The sequence below is a fragment of the Leptinotarsa decemlineata genome, unplaced genomic scaffold, assembly GCF_025532065.1.
Source record: "Leptinotarsa decemlineata unplaced genomic scaffold, Ldec_3_MD MMD2_P_RNA_scaffold_5, whole genome shotgun sequence".
Lineage (NCBI taxonomy): Eukaryota > Metazoa > Arthropoda > Insecta > Coleoptera > Chrysomelidae > Leptinotarsa > Leptinotarsa decemlineata.
In genome coordinates, this window is record NW_027412532.1 from 20,911,402 (window position 1) to 20,927,497 (window position 16,096).

Consider the following 16,096-nt stretch of genomic DNA (forward strand, 5'->3'; position numbering starts at 1 on the left):
TGAGACCCAGAAAAAGCTATTATTTTTTGTCGAACTGGAACCAAACACAGGGACCAAAATAAAAATCCCTGTGAATCAATTATCAGGTGATATAATCGTACCCCCTACAAAAATCAATGTATGTTTCATCAGAGAAACACTAACTAGAGCCAATAATGGATACGCTATGGAAGAGCTAGAAAATCCGAACGATCAAAATTGCGAAATTGAATTGTTTGAGCCACTCAATACATATTCATTTTCTGTTCAAAACTATGAACTTTACCATGCAGATATTGACCCGTTACAAACAGACGAACATGACATCCGACATCTCATTCGAACTGACCATATGAATAATGAGGAAAAATTGCACATTGTCAAATTATGCCAAAAATATTCAGATATTTTTCACCGTGAAGGAGAAAAGCTTACTTTCACAAATATAGTCAAACATCAAATAAAAACGAAAGATGAGCTTCCTGTATACACTAAATCTTACAGATATCCCTTTGTCCATAAGGCAGAAGTTGCGAAACAGATAAATTCAATGCTAGATCAAAATATTATCCGACCTAGTAATTCGCCCTGGTCTTCACCTATTTGGGTAGTACCCAAAAAACCGGACGCCAGTGGGAAAAAGAAATGGAGGATTGTGGTGGACTACCGGAAAGTCAATGAGAAAACCATTGAAGACCGGTATCCGCTGCCAAATATAAGCGATGTATTGGATAAACTGGGCAGGTGCCAGTATTTCTCTACATTAGATTTGGCAAGTGGTTTCCATCAAATAGAGATGGCCCCGGAAGATATTCAAAAAACAGCCTTCAATGTCGAGAATGGCCATTACGAGTACCTGAGGGTACCGTTCGGGTTACGAAACGCCCCAGCAACCCTTAGTAGGGTGATGGACGACGTTTTGAAAGGTCTCCAGAATGATATATGTTTAGTGTACATGGATGATATTTATGTATACTCAACATCTTTACAAGAACATATAATCAACCTGAAAAAAGTTTTTCAGAGGCTACGCGAAACAAACTTGAAAATTCAAGTTGACAAATCAGAATTTCTCAAGAAAGAAGTTTCTTTTCTCGGGCACATTGTAACATCAGAAGGTGTTAAACCAAATCCGGATAAAATCAAAGCTATTATGCAATATTCCATCCCAACAACTACGAAACAAATAAAATCATTTCTTGGACTTTTGGGATACTACCGTAAATTTATTAAAGACTTTGCCAAAATTACAAGACCATTTACACTTTGTCTGAAAAAAGGCGCCACAATCAAGCATGATGAAAATTTCATCAAAGCTTTCAACCATTGCAAAACTCTTCTGACAAATGACCCAATATTACAGTACCCAGACTTTGACAAGCCTTTTAACCTTACTACAGACGCCTCAAATTCGGCAATTGGTGCTATTTTATCACAGGGCCCTATTGGTTCTGACCGTCCCGTTGCATATGCATCTAGGACACTGAACGACGCGGAGCATAACTATAGCACAATAGAAAAAGAACTTTTGGCTATTGTATGGGCCACGAAGTATTTCCGGCCCTACATTTTTGGTAGAAATTTTTTTATTTATACTGACCACAAACCACTTCAATGGCTGATGTCTTTAAAAGAACCAAATTCAAGACTCGTCCGTTGGAAGTTGAAATTAGAAGAGTTCGACTATCAAATTATGTACAAAAAAGGAAAAAAAAACACCAATGCAGACGCCCTCTCAAGAATTGAAATCCACGCCAATGAAGTAGAACCACAGCCATGCAGTGCGAGGACAAATCTAGAAGATATTGAAGAAACCTCCCCGTTTTTACAATATATGAAAAAATTCAACATTACACAGAAACACCCAGAACAAGACAACATCTCATTATCTAACAACCTTGACGAAACCCCGAACGAAGCCGAAATCGGAGTAGAAACCGACACATCGAGCTCAGTACAAGAAAATATGATTCAAGAATTGATTTCAAACCCCGAGGAACCTGATGAACCCGAAGAAAATAATGTAACTGTACATACAAATGCTGAAAATCCCGTACAAGAAATCAACCCAAGTGAATCACCTATCAATGTCTTTCAAAATCAAATCCACATATCAAAATCAACCTTGCCAAGAAAAACAACCAGAAAAACGCTATGGGAACCAAACATAAAAAAAAATATGGAACATATACATAGTAAACAATGACCTTTCTCCAATCATAAAATTTTTCAGTGATTTTGGTCAGCCTAGAAAAACTTATGCATTTTATTTCAATGATGACGAATCGAACAAAATGTACGAAAACCTTTGCACTCTAATGACGCAAACTTTCAAAAACCACACATTCAAATTAATTAAATGCAATTTGAAACTTGAAAATATAACAAACGATGACAGACAGAAAGAACTATTAGTCTATAATCATGAAACAAAAACAAACCATCGCGGAATTCAAGAAACCATACAACAAATTAAGAGAAAGTACTATTGGCCCAACCTTGCTAATCATGTCAGGAATTATATCAACAAATGCGAAGTATGTCAAATATCTAAATATGATAGAAACCCACCAAAAATAAATTTTCAAATAACACCAACACCCAAAAAACCATTTGAAATCGTTCATATCGATGTTTTTCAAGCCAACGGTCAAAAATTCCTTACGATAATAGATACTTTTTCTAAATATGCACAGGCTTTTCCTCTTACATCCGCAAACGCTTCCTCTATTGTCGAAAGTCTCATCACATTCATGTCGTTCCACGGACTACCACTAAAAATCATAGCCGATAGTGGAACAGAATTCAAAAACTCTACTTTGACTGACTTCACAAAACTTCACAAAATTGACATCCATTTCATCACCCCAAAAAACTCAACTAGTAACGCCCCCGTAGAGCGCCTTCATTCAACCTTGCTTGAGCATTTGAGGGTTTTGAAAATTGAAGTAACGAGCCTAATGCCTTATGCTATTTTTGGATATAACCACTCCATACATTCCTTGACAAAACAAAAACCAATAGATATTGTGAGTGGACATATCGATACAAAAGATCCATTTGATATAGATATAAACCACGAAATTCTAAATAATTATATTCAGGAACACAAAGACAGAACTCAATTGATTTTCAATTACATTCACGAGACTTCCCAACAACAAAAAGAAAAGATAATAGAAAAACAAAATCTCACTCGCAAAAATCCGGTCAGCTATCCTGAAGATGGCGAAGTTTATCGACATAACGTAAAAACTCGTGGGAAAAAACTGAACGTTCCATTCATAAAAGAAACTGTTGTCACCGATCAAGGACTGAAACTAAAAACAAAACGTAATACCTACCACAAAAACATTTTCAAAAAACCCCGAAAAATCGTAACAAAGTCGAATTTGTTACAGGACCCTCCTACTCTTGACGATAATCCACCTAACATCATCAAAGAACGTACAAATAACGAACCTGAAGGACAACCCAGGGATCCTGCCCTTTCTACTAGGGACAGCAAAAATTAGAGTAGCCACACACACCTTTCTTCATTATATTGATTTCAAGCCAATTTCAGAAGAAATCGGAGAACTGACTCATCATTATAATGCAATAAAATCATCACTCATGAATCAGAAAGACCTCAGTTCAACCTACCTTACATCCTTACATCAATACACCGAACAACATATAGACTTCCAGTTGAAATCAGTTAAAGAAAAACTCCAATCAATCTACCCCTTAGCGATTCAAAAAAAACGAGGGTTGATCAATGGACTTGGAAATATTGTCAAATTTGTTTCGGTAACTTAGATCAGGAAGACGCCCAGCGTTACGACGCAGCTATTGAAAAATTACAAAATAACGAAAATCAAATTGTTCATTCTCTGAATCAACAAATATCATTGACTCACAAAATACTTGAAAATAACAATAAAACATTTTCACTCATGATTCATAATCAGAATGTGATCAAAGAAAGTATCGAAGAGCTTAACAATAATAGCACACATTTTTTGTCCTTATTAGGTACATATACACAAATAAAATTCAACTTGGATACACTACTTTCAATTCTCACCAATATTGAAAACGCCATTTCTTTCGCTAAACTTGGCACCTTACATCATAGTATAATATCTATCGACGATATAAAATCAATACTCGATTCGCTTCTGAAGTATCATTCTAAAGATCAATTGGTATATTCAGAAATCGAGGACAGCTATAAACAATATGATATAACACCTGTTGACGCATATTTTTCGAATACAAAACTAATTTTTGCATTGCATATCCCTCTAGTGCATCCCGAAACCTTCTCACATTACCACCTTTATTCAATACCCACTCAGAATTTTACCACAATTATTCCAAAAAACTCCTTTTTCACAATGAGTAATGATATGTTCCAATAACGACTCTGGACCATGTCGTTATCTGAACCCGAACTACCTGTGCCCAAACAACTACCTGATAGATGGAACCCAGGAAAGCGATTGTATTTTTTCAATTTTACAAGTAAAATATAACGAAGCCGTATGCCAAACAGCAACCATAATGGTGAACAAGCCCTTAATCGAGGAAGTCAGCGAATCGAATTATATCGCCATATTCCCTCAACAAGAAAAAGTCCAAACCCGATGTGACGAAACCGACTTTGTGATGCTGAAAGGATCCTTCCTCATCGAAATCCCATACTAATGCAGCATCGAAACCTCCGGACATGGATACACCAACGAGAAGGGAGAAACCAAGGGAAAACCATTATTTCTTCCTGAAATTACAATACACGAACAGAAAATCGAAAAAACCAAACTCCAAGTCGACGATATCTCACTTGACGAACTACGTGAAGTGCAACTCCAAGGAAATAGACTTCAACCCCTAGACTTAACAGGTTCAACTTCTTCCAGCCACCACCCCTGGACGATTCCCTTATATATATTCGCCATTATAGGGATCATTTATATTTGTCTGAAAAAGTTCAGAAGATGCAAGAAAAATACCAAGGATGCCGCACAACCCCAACAGTCTCCAGAAGTTTTGTTTGTCCCATCCAAAACTTCATCTTAGGAGGGAGGAGTTACGTACCGAATAACCAGCCGACTAGGTCTACGACCCGGCCAAGGAGCGCCGACGCTGCAGTATCAAATAGCCGGCATTCCAGGAAAAGCCAACATTATAATTTCTCACCATTTATATTGCATTATTAAAAATTCAGTCTTGATGTAACTTTTGTACGAACAACTTGTCCAAATAAAAATATTTCGTCTTTTTAAAAACGGTCTTCGTTCTTTAAAGTACGTAATTCACGTTTTAACTTGATAGGAATCGTATGTAAAACAATAAAACCTCAGACAAGTTTAAAATTTTGAGGGTTGTCGTTCGTATGTGGACAACAATTGGGTTGGTTAACGGAATAAACACACTCATACAGTTTTTTATGAAAAAAAAAAACTATATATTTTTTTGATTAAGTGGCAGCTGTTTTCATAGTTTCACCTTTCTAGATATTTGAAATAATGGCTAACGATGATGTGCTGATTTCTTCTTTCGTTTCAGAATCCAAGTGATGTTCCGGCAATTTTGGATAAACAAAAGCAGATCGCAGAACTTGATAGACGATAGTGATTTTTTTAATGTTATTCACATTTGTGTAAAATTACTAATGAATTAATTAATTTTCTTGTCTGAGTTGTAATGTTTATAGGATTCGATTTTATTAATTTTTTGTTAATTTGCAATTTGTCAAGAATATGACACTTTTTTATGAATGTTTTCGGATTGAATATTTATTTCTGTTATTTGTATAACTGAATGATCTCTCAATAGTGTGCGGATGGAATATGACATTTAAGCAAAGATTAGCAAAGAAAATTTAGTTGTCTATTACGTTTTGTTTTTCATCGTATGCTTTTTCAGGATAATATTCATGATTTGCAATTGCTTCAAATAAACCAATCATAATATATAATGTATCATTTAATTTAATTCCTTTTCATCACTGTTTCTCCTTATTGCTATAATTTCGGAGGCTGAAATTTTGTATGTAGGTTCGTTTTATATTGAAGATGTGCAATGAGAAAGGATTTTCAAATAATCCAACTGTGCCGCCACTTACGGGGAAAAAAAGGGCGTTCATAAAATAAAATCACCTCCTGCATACTGTTTCTCCATTCCGGTATATTTTTGGAGGCTGAAATTTTGTATGTAGGTTCTTTTTATATTGTTATGTGGAATAAGAAAAGATCCTTAAATATTCCAACTGGGGCGCCAACCGCTGGGGAAAAGGAAGCACCCATGAAACAAAATTATCTCTTCATCACTGTTTCTTCATGCCCTTGAATTTCCGCTCGGTGAATTTATATTTAGTATCAGCATTGCACCCCTGCAGAGCAGAAGCGGGTCGCTGGTAATCAATAATCACGCCTAAATAATCAACGTATTCGGTACTGAATTCCAGCAATTCTTATCAAAATTAATTTCTTTTTTCGAAGTTAAAAAAAGGAAAAGTCCATTTTTGGTTCATCACGTTCAGTATTCTATAATCGCAATGAGCTATAATTATATAACAATGAGGATACTGGGACTTATAAATGGTTACTTTTATAGGAAAAAAATGTCTTTTCCTTGAAACTGTAAAATAATTATTGTACATATATTGAACTTTCACCCTGTGGAAAAATATATTGTTCAAATTGTTCAGGAATTTCCCTTTCTCATCAAATAAAGTCCAGTAAAAACTCCGCCTGTTGCAACATCATTAGCAGATTGGCCTCACTAGCGCCTAACAGTCCTGGTCTAATATGACATTATCCGAAATATTTCATTCCGGTTCCGTGCCTGTACTCGAGATTAGAACAAATCGGATGACATGATTTGAAGCGGAAAACTAAAATGGCGTTTTGTTTAGGTTTTGTGTAAAAGGGTCGGGATTCCATGTATGATACATTCCCTAACGTATTTAGGGTACTGTACGTGCACGAAAGGGAGACCGAATTTAAATTGAGGAAATTAAGCTTCACGGCTGGCTTGAAATGTGCGTAATTAGGATTATTATAACGTAATAAGGGTGTGTGGAAAAATGTGTTTTTGTTACCCGCTCTCAGTAGAGAATCGTTTGAATTTAGTTCTTACAAGGCATGTTTCATCAGTTCTTTCCCAAAGTCATCACCCGTCTCAGTCTAGAAAATGAAGATTCCTTTTTTGGGAAAGAAAGTTTTTGGCTTTCTACTACTCCATCTGATACAAAAAAATGGATGAGAGAATCTTCCAAAGAAAGGAAGGAAGTAATCAATTTGAAAATAAGTAACTCTATACATGGATGTGTAGATCATGCAAAGAAGTAACTTTCAGACACAAACTGAAAGAAAGTCCTCCTGAAACAGCTACTTTCATATAAACATTGAATTACACGAAAGAAAAAAAATCTTTCGAAACAAATACTTCTATATGAACACTGAATTATACAGAAGATACTTTTCTCTATTTAGTTTGTATATCGAACATTTGTTGAGGAATAAGAATCAGATATCATTCACATGAGTTCTACTTTGAATGAATGGTAATAAATTGTACTCACATGGAACACTGTCACCCTAACTGGTATACACCGTGTTTCGCCTTAAGACACTTGCCCTAAGGCTCTTCAGTACCAAATTGGATAACATTAAAGAAAATACACACACTTCATTCATGAATTACGATTTTGAATGTCACGGAATAAGCTTGATCTGCTTATGTCATCGATGACATCGTAATGACATTCATTCACCTATTTGATTTAATCCCAGCCATGAGGAATCTTATTTGATTTGAAAGGGTTATATTTTTAGGAGTGATTAATTTTTGGGAAAGAAAGTTTTTGGCTTTCTACTACTCCATCTGATACAAAAAAATGGATGAGAGAATCTTCCAAAGAAAGGAATGAAGTAATCAATTTGAAAATAAGTAACTCTATACATGGATGTGTAGATCATGCAAGGAAGTATCTTTCAGACACAAACTGAAAGAAAGTCCTCCTGAAACTTTCTTTCTTTGGAAGATTCTCTCATACATTTTTTTGTATCTGATGGAGTAGTAGAAAGCCAAAAACTTTCTTTCACAAAAATTAATCACTCCTAAAAATATAACCCTTTCAAATCATGAAGATTCCTCTTTGATCACATTGAGTGAAATATATAATAATTGTAAAAATACATATTTCATGATCACGAAAAACATTTTTTTCAATAAACAGCCTGTTTCTGTTGTATCCATGGTTAGGTCACAACATCAATATGGAAAAATGCATGAGGCGTAGGTTTTTGGTTCTCTTCTGCCAAGACACATGCCATGTTCATTTCTGGAAACCACCAGAAAAAAATATAATAATTTCAATCTTAAGAATGATAGTAATTCATCCTGTTACATACAATCAAAAAATTGCTTAATGTTTTTAAGTGTCTATCTTATATCACTTAGTGTGCAGATAGAGAAGTAGTTTCAACTCTATATTAATTATTGAATTACACCAAAATATACAATGGTAGTCCGTTGTACTTGAATCAATACATTGCTTAAGTATGATACTGACCACTGGAGAAGGCGTCTTGCTTCGATTTGTCGCAAGTTTTTCGAACTTAGACTACTGGGTTGCACCTCTCGTTCACTTGGAGCGGAAAGCTGCGATATGTTGCGAAATCAGTTCATCAGAATTCGCCTGACAACGCACAAATGATCCAAACACATGGATCGGTAGGGGACCGCGTCCACTTGGCCCGTATGGTTCATCAGTTTTCGTTCGAATAGGTGCGAATTGCAAACCAATCCCCTTCTGCTGGGATTTGATTGCGATCTAGTGCGGAAATAGTGACAATGATGTACTTATTGAAGTGTGTCTTTTCTCATTCGAAAATAAAAAAAATGGTGGTTATCGTCGATATGAAGATCATGCAACAAATGAGAAAATTCCCCGAGCTCCTTACTCTTTACGGAAATGAGATTCACCCACATTTCCCGCCTTTGTCGACATCGCCTGTACCTGATACGACGTTGAATCAAACGCGATAATTTCGAAGCGAAAAATTCTTCATCAAAATAATTAAAAACCCGTTCCTAAGAACCATCTCACTTACTACGAATTCGGACGAATATAATATGGAAAATTACAGACCAGTGTCTCAGCCTCCTGTAATATCGATTTTTTTCAATATCTAACACTGAGTTCTCTGATGGAATTCCTGATGAAGAATAATATACTTAATCGAAACCAACACCGATTACATGAAAGTCGTTCAACGGTGACTGCTTTATACTCTATGAAAAAATGTTGGAAGATGTGGAAGCAGATGAAATTACTACAGCTGTATTATGTGATATGAGTCGAGCTTTTGACTTCGTGCAACATAAGCTTTCATTGCAGAAACTATACAATCTTGACCTTAGAGGAGAAACTAATGATTGGATCGGTTTTGTTCTGGGTCCGGTTTTGTTTGTGCTTTACATTGATGATTTGCCGGTAATTACACCAAAAGCCTTCTCTCATTTATATGCAGACGACACAACAGTTTTGTTTCGTGAAAGGAATGAGTATATTCTACAGGATACAATTCATTCCACTTCCCAGAGTCTTTATGACTGGTTTTCCAGCCATTCTTCATTCCTAAACCCATGCAAAACTCAATATATATCTTTCCAAATTCGTCATGGTAATATTACCACCGAAATAGATATAAATATAAAAATAAATCAGTGAATCAATCAAACTGTGTAAAATTTTTTGGAATAGATTTTGATTCTAATCTCTTTCACCACTCATTGCGTGAATCTCATGAAGAATCTGAATAGCAAGTGTTATCAAATTAGAGTTTTAAGAAATGTTCTGGATAAACATGCATTACTACTATTCTATTATGATCAAATTCAGTCAAGATTGATATATGGCATTTCAATTTGGGGTAACTCGTCTTCTATGAAGGATATTTTCATAACACAAAGAAGAATATTGAGAAACATTGCTAACATATCTTCAAGAATTTCCTGTCGAAGACTATTCAGAGAGTATAATATTTTCCCGGTTTATGGTTTATTTATCGTTGAACTATTGATGTATAATCAGAAAAATCTAGATAATTTCATGAAAAATGAATCGGTATGTCATCACAATACAAGAATAAAAATTATCTACATATTACAAGAAATTTCATATCATGCTATCAAAAATCATACCAAATAATGGGTCTTCAGCTGTGTAATATATTACCAAATGAATATAAAAGATTCACCAAGTTGGACTATTTCAAATATAATATCAAGGTGCTTATGTTAGATATAAGTCCATACATCTGGATTGTAGCTCTGTGGAAATGATGAAATTGGCAGCATGCTTTCTCGTGTGGAATTTCATGAAATATCGACAAATTTCATGATACCAATTATATACAGGCCGTTTTTTAGTTATCTCACTATTGCTATCTCGAAAACATTGAGACCTACAAGGTCGATTGAATTGGACAGAAAATTCCTACTTTGGGGAAATGGACTTATCTTTTTTTAGATTGAAAAAATGAGTGGTTATTTTTAAAATAACTAAAATTGACGAATTTCGATAATTGGCTCTACCGCGAATTTCGGGTCGAAAATGCTCTGATTTTATTTTCGAATGTGACATTCTCTATATTTGCTCTAAAGAAAGTGTATACCAGTTATAGTCTTTTATTATTATGGATCCAGAAGACCAGTTTTCGAATGAATCGAAAAAATATCTCATCGTAAAAATGAAAATTATATTTTTCCGACTTTTGACTCAAAAATTTGTATTTATATTTCAATCTCAAAATTTAAACGTTCCCTTACAAAACGCATAATGCAAACTGGTGAGGCACACATTTTTACGTCCATGGACCAATCAGAGACGTTTTGAGTACGTAAATTCCTGAAAATTCTGCAATGGCCGTAGTATTCACATTATTTTTATACAATTTGGTTTAAACAATATTTCTCATGTAATCGAGTTGACCCTACGTACCGGTCGTAGTATTGGAACATACAAAGCTACCAATTTCGATACTCTCACGATCTTCAACTGTTAAAGTCTTCACCTTCTACGGGCTTCAACTTCAACGTTGAACTTGTATTATATTAAATTATAGAGTCTCTTTATATTTTTTTACGTACGGTTCAAAAACATTAGTTTTTCCATGTGCAAATTGAACTGAATCATTCGAGTGGAAGTAGTAAGAAGAATATCCTACTATAACTTTCATTAGCGTTCAAAAATCAAGCAATTGTCACCTCAACGCGCAATCAAAATTAAACTGCATATTCGTTCCCTCGCCACATCCGCCAACTGAATTTTAATTGGAACTGCAATACTCCCAACTTGTCTTTGATATAATTTGGTTTCAAGCTTTTGTGGCACACCAAATTAATTACTTATTCAAAATTAGAAACCTTCCGGTAGTAACCTGACAACTCCTGTACGTACGTTTCTCATTTTAAATCAGAAAATATTTTCCTATTAAAAGCTAACAGCGAATTAACTTCTCGTGAATAGAGGTTTGGACAGATGAAATTCAATTTCACAATTGCAAGTAAACCCACTCACACGGTGAGCGAGTGGAGAAACTTTTGTTCATTTCCAGGCAACAATCAAGTGCAGCGAATTAATTAAAATGGTTGGAAATTAGAGTTTGTGTAATGAAATCCATTGAATTATTTCCCGAATTGGATGACTGATCTCAGAGTAATACAGATGACACGTGGCTATCATTATTCGACTTCGAACTGATTTGTAAAGGAATATACGCGATAAGATGAGAAAAGCTTAGCGATGATACCATAGTATTTTAAGTAAGCATCAATACTGCATAGAGACTTGTCAGTCTTAGTTATTTTCATGAAAACATTTCAATTCGTTGCCAATACACATTGAAAATTGATATCGTTCGGTTGGAATAGGCCTAACAACAGATGACAAATTTCACGAAGGTTTTTAGGAAACTGATTTCCGAAACTAGAGTATTTGGGGGAAGAGCATTTACATTTCACTATTACTCATTTTTTGTGAAATATTCTGTACCTTTTGCGTTACGGTCGAAACGCCCGGAGCCGGTGGATCACTGCCACCTAAAAGCCGGATAACTACCATTTCCATCTGACTGTCGGTCATAAAACGTCAATTCATCATATTATTATTCAATCATGTTGGCATGTTATATTCATATATGTTTCTTTGAGGGTGTATGACTGTTGTTATTGTTAGTGCTTCATTTATATGGGACTTCCAACTTCTCAATGCTGTTGCCCCAATTACTGACCTACTTTGATCCACATGTAAATTTAGTTGATAGTCACACCAATACATGTTTTCATTTCTTCTTCATCATGAGTTATTTGGCATTTCAAAACTCAAACTTTGTTTCTATCCTCCCTATTGTTGGATTTGATTTATTTTACCGAAACAACGTTGAAGATTACTTCATAATTTGTCTTCTTTTCGTTCACTTGATACGAATTTCTTTGTTTCTTTCTTTGTATGTGGTCCTCATTCTGAAATTGTTTTTTTCAGGCACACTTTCTTCTGAATACTACCTCTAATTTCTTATCTGATCTCATTCGTTATTTCTCCATTCAGTCCAGCCATTTCATTTTTGGATGTATTCGAATTAATTGCAAAACGATAATCTACTTGTTCAGCTCTTCCATTGCCTGATATATTTATGTTTCATTTATATATTTACATACCTGTCGAAAATCCATATTGTCTCCAACCCTCTTTTTATTGTATATCAAAGACTTGTCGAAAAAAACAGGAATCCAATATATTGCTTTGTTGACGACAGCACGTTTGTCTCGTCATTTCATTCGGATTCCAGGACATCGGCTACGGAGGCACATCTTCACCGGCAGCAGGAGGTTGCACATCTTAATGAGGATCTGAGAGTGATTTCAAATTGGGGTGAAAGTAACCAGGTTCAATTCAATGCCACAAAATTCCAGGCATTGGTTTCCTCCAAGAAGATGTCAGGTCATACAATTTCGCTTTCTGATTCGATAAGTTTGTTGAGGGTTAAAATGGACACCAATATGTCTTGGCACAATCATGTCGCTGGAATTGCAAAGGCTGCTTCTCAAAAGCTTGGAACACTATTCCGAAACAGAAAACTGTACACACCTCAGCAACTTTTGATTCTTTTTAAAGCTCAGATCAGACCTGCTTTGGAGTATTGTTCTCAAGTATGGAGCTCTGCCCCCAAACATACTCTGAAGTTGCTGGATTCAACCAGAAAAAACCATCAGCCTGATGGGGGACGCGAATATCACTTGCAAACTTGATAGCCTGGAACATCGAAGAAAGGTTGGAGATTTGTCTCTCTTTTAAAGATACCTTCACGGAAAGTGTTCAAGAGACTTGGCACATTTGATTCCACCAAGAGCGGTACATATCAGAAAAACGCGACGGACTGTGGCTGCTCATTGTTTTGAGGTTCAACTCAGCACACCTCGCATTTCATTCTTCAATAACTCTTTCATCTAGAGAAGTGCGTTTATGTGGAATAAACTTCCTGATGATGTTTTTTCAACTGGATTTAATATTCAACGATTCAAATCCAAATCTTAGAGTGGTGCACAGGCACAGCTCTGAGAGCGTCATATAGATTTTTCTGTAGTGCTTGTGTTTTTTCCTTACAAAAAATATTCGTAACAATACATGTTTTCGATTCTTCTTCATCATGACTCCTGTCCACTACAATGCATCTTCACACACGACTCCATAAGGAAACCATTGAGATCTTGAAATATTCTAACAATTTCAATAGAAGAGGAGAAGGTGTACAAGTCAACAGATAGCAGTATCTAGAACTGAAGGCTAGAAACGGACTGGATCACAAATCTGCAGCACTCCCATCAACAACATAGTCCAATAAGAACAAGTGCTGAAAAAGCTTCTGAAAGCTTTTTTTAGTGTCAAATTTTTTTGGAAAATATTGCATGTTGCGTATATCCAATCAAGCGTTGAATTTCGTATAAAAATGGAAACGACTGTATCGTTAACATGCCATACTTCAATGGATATAACGATAGTAATATGTTTTGAAGTTACAAGAAAAATGAGGATGATGTGTATGAATAGTACCCAAACACATGGTACACGTAAGTAGTTGTCAATAAAAGATCAGGCACAATCATAGGGGGTACTGATAAAGACTATTTTCCGCCTTATATATTGAAAAGAAACAGAACATCGAAAAGTATACAAAAATCATTCAGCACCAAAGACGACACATACGTAAATTATTCAAAATAATCCTCAATTTGCAGCTCTTTAAAAATTTTAAGAATTAGGAGAAAATGTCAGGTTATTCAAAGATTCTCCATAAAGTGGATATTCGTGTTTGTGTTTGGTATTACGTTCATTGCACAACTCAAGAAGGTGCTATTGCCCAGAAGAAGAAATCAGGAGAATTGTGAATATATTCTATACTCAACAGTGTTGAACAGCAATACCAAGTCTTTAAATTTATAAAGTGTTAGTTGAATATAGCCAGTAATTTCTCGATTAGTTCTTCAAATGAATCCACTCTGAGAAGTAAATTTCAACCTGTTTGACTTGTATTTATACACACATCTAGTTCGATATTACCAATTACGTATCAAGATGGAGTAGTAGAAAGCCAAAAACTCTCTTTTCCAAAAATACCATTGATTTTAGAAACTGTAACGTAATATTTTTTGGGAAAGAGGGAATCTTCCAAGGAAAGGAAGGAAGTAATAAATTTTAAAATAAGTATCTCTATACATGGATGTGTAGATTATGCAAAGAAGTAACTTTCAAACACAAACTGAAAAAAAGTCCTCTTGAAACAGCTACTTTCATATGAACATTGAATCACACGAAGGAAACAAATTCTTTCGAAACAAATACTTCTATATGAACACTGAATTATACAGAAGATACTTTTCTCTACTCATTTTGTATTTCAAACATTCGTTGTGGAATGAAAAATCCATAGAAAAATCAGATATCACTCACATCCTTGTTTTTTGTAACAAGATGGTAGAAAACCAAAAACTTTTTTTCCCAAAAATTATTCACTCCTAAAAATATAACTCTTTCAATTCAAATGTAACGTTATAGTTTTGAAAATTTCATAAAAATTCTATTATATATCTTCACTTTGGTGTCACTTTGAATACTAAATTAGCTTTCAATATTCATATCAACAAAGTTGTTCGAAATAGTCTTCGTAATCTGGGTTTTGTTCTGAGGGTTACTAATAATACTTATAAGGCAATTGTAAAACCTAACCTGGAATACGCATCCGTAATATGAAACCCCCGCTACATCAAACACACCAAAAAAATTGAAAATATTCAAAGAAAGTTCATCAACACTCTGAATTACAGATTTCATAGGCAACGACACTACTTTTCATATGAATTCAATTTAAGATTTTATAAATTAGAACATTTCGAGCTCAGAAAAAAATTCTTCGATATCTGTTTAATCTACAAACTGTTAAACAATATTACTGATTCACCGTACTGCTCAAATTTTTCCAATCTGAACTGTACACCATTTACAATGAGAAATAGAACACTTCTCGTTATAAGTAGCGGTAGTACAAATTTTCTTCTTAACTCCCCACTTTACAGATGCGTTCGCTCCTATAGTTCCAATGTTGACGGCAATCTAGATTTGGACATTTTTTCCACCAAAATTTTGATTTTTAAAAAAGATTTAAACCCATGTTACATTATATTTGATTTTTCCCCCCAACTTTTCTCTAGTCGAGGTTATATTTTTTCAGTTAATATCTTGTTAAATTAGTACATCTGAATTTTGAATTGTTCTTTCTAGTAACTTAATTATAATTATAAGCTACAGACATACAAATTTGTACATCTGTTTATCACTTTGTGCCACTCTGTTACTGGACAGTGTGTTTGTTGGGTAGCCCATATGTATAAAAATTAAAAAAAAACACAAATTTTATTGATCCTTCTATTATAATATCCAACGAGTTCCTTTGGAGACTCAAATTACTTCCAGTGTCAAGTTTCTCCATTGTGGTGCTTTGCAGTATTTCCTAACCAACTGCAGCAAAACCAAGGCGACAAACTTTGCTAATATGAACACGAA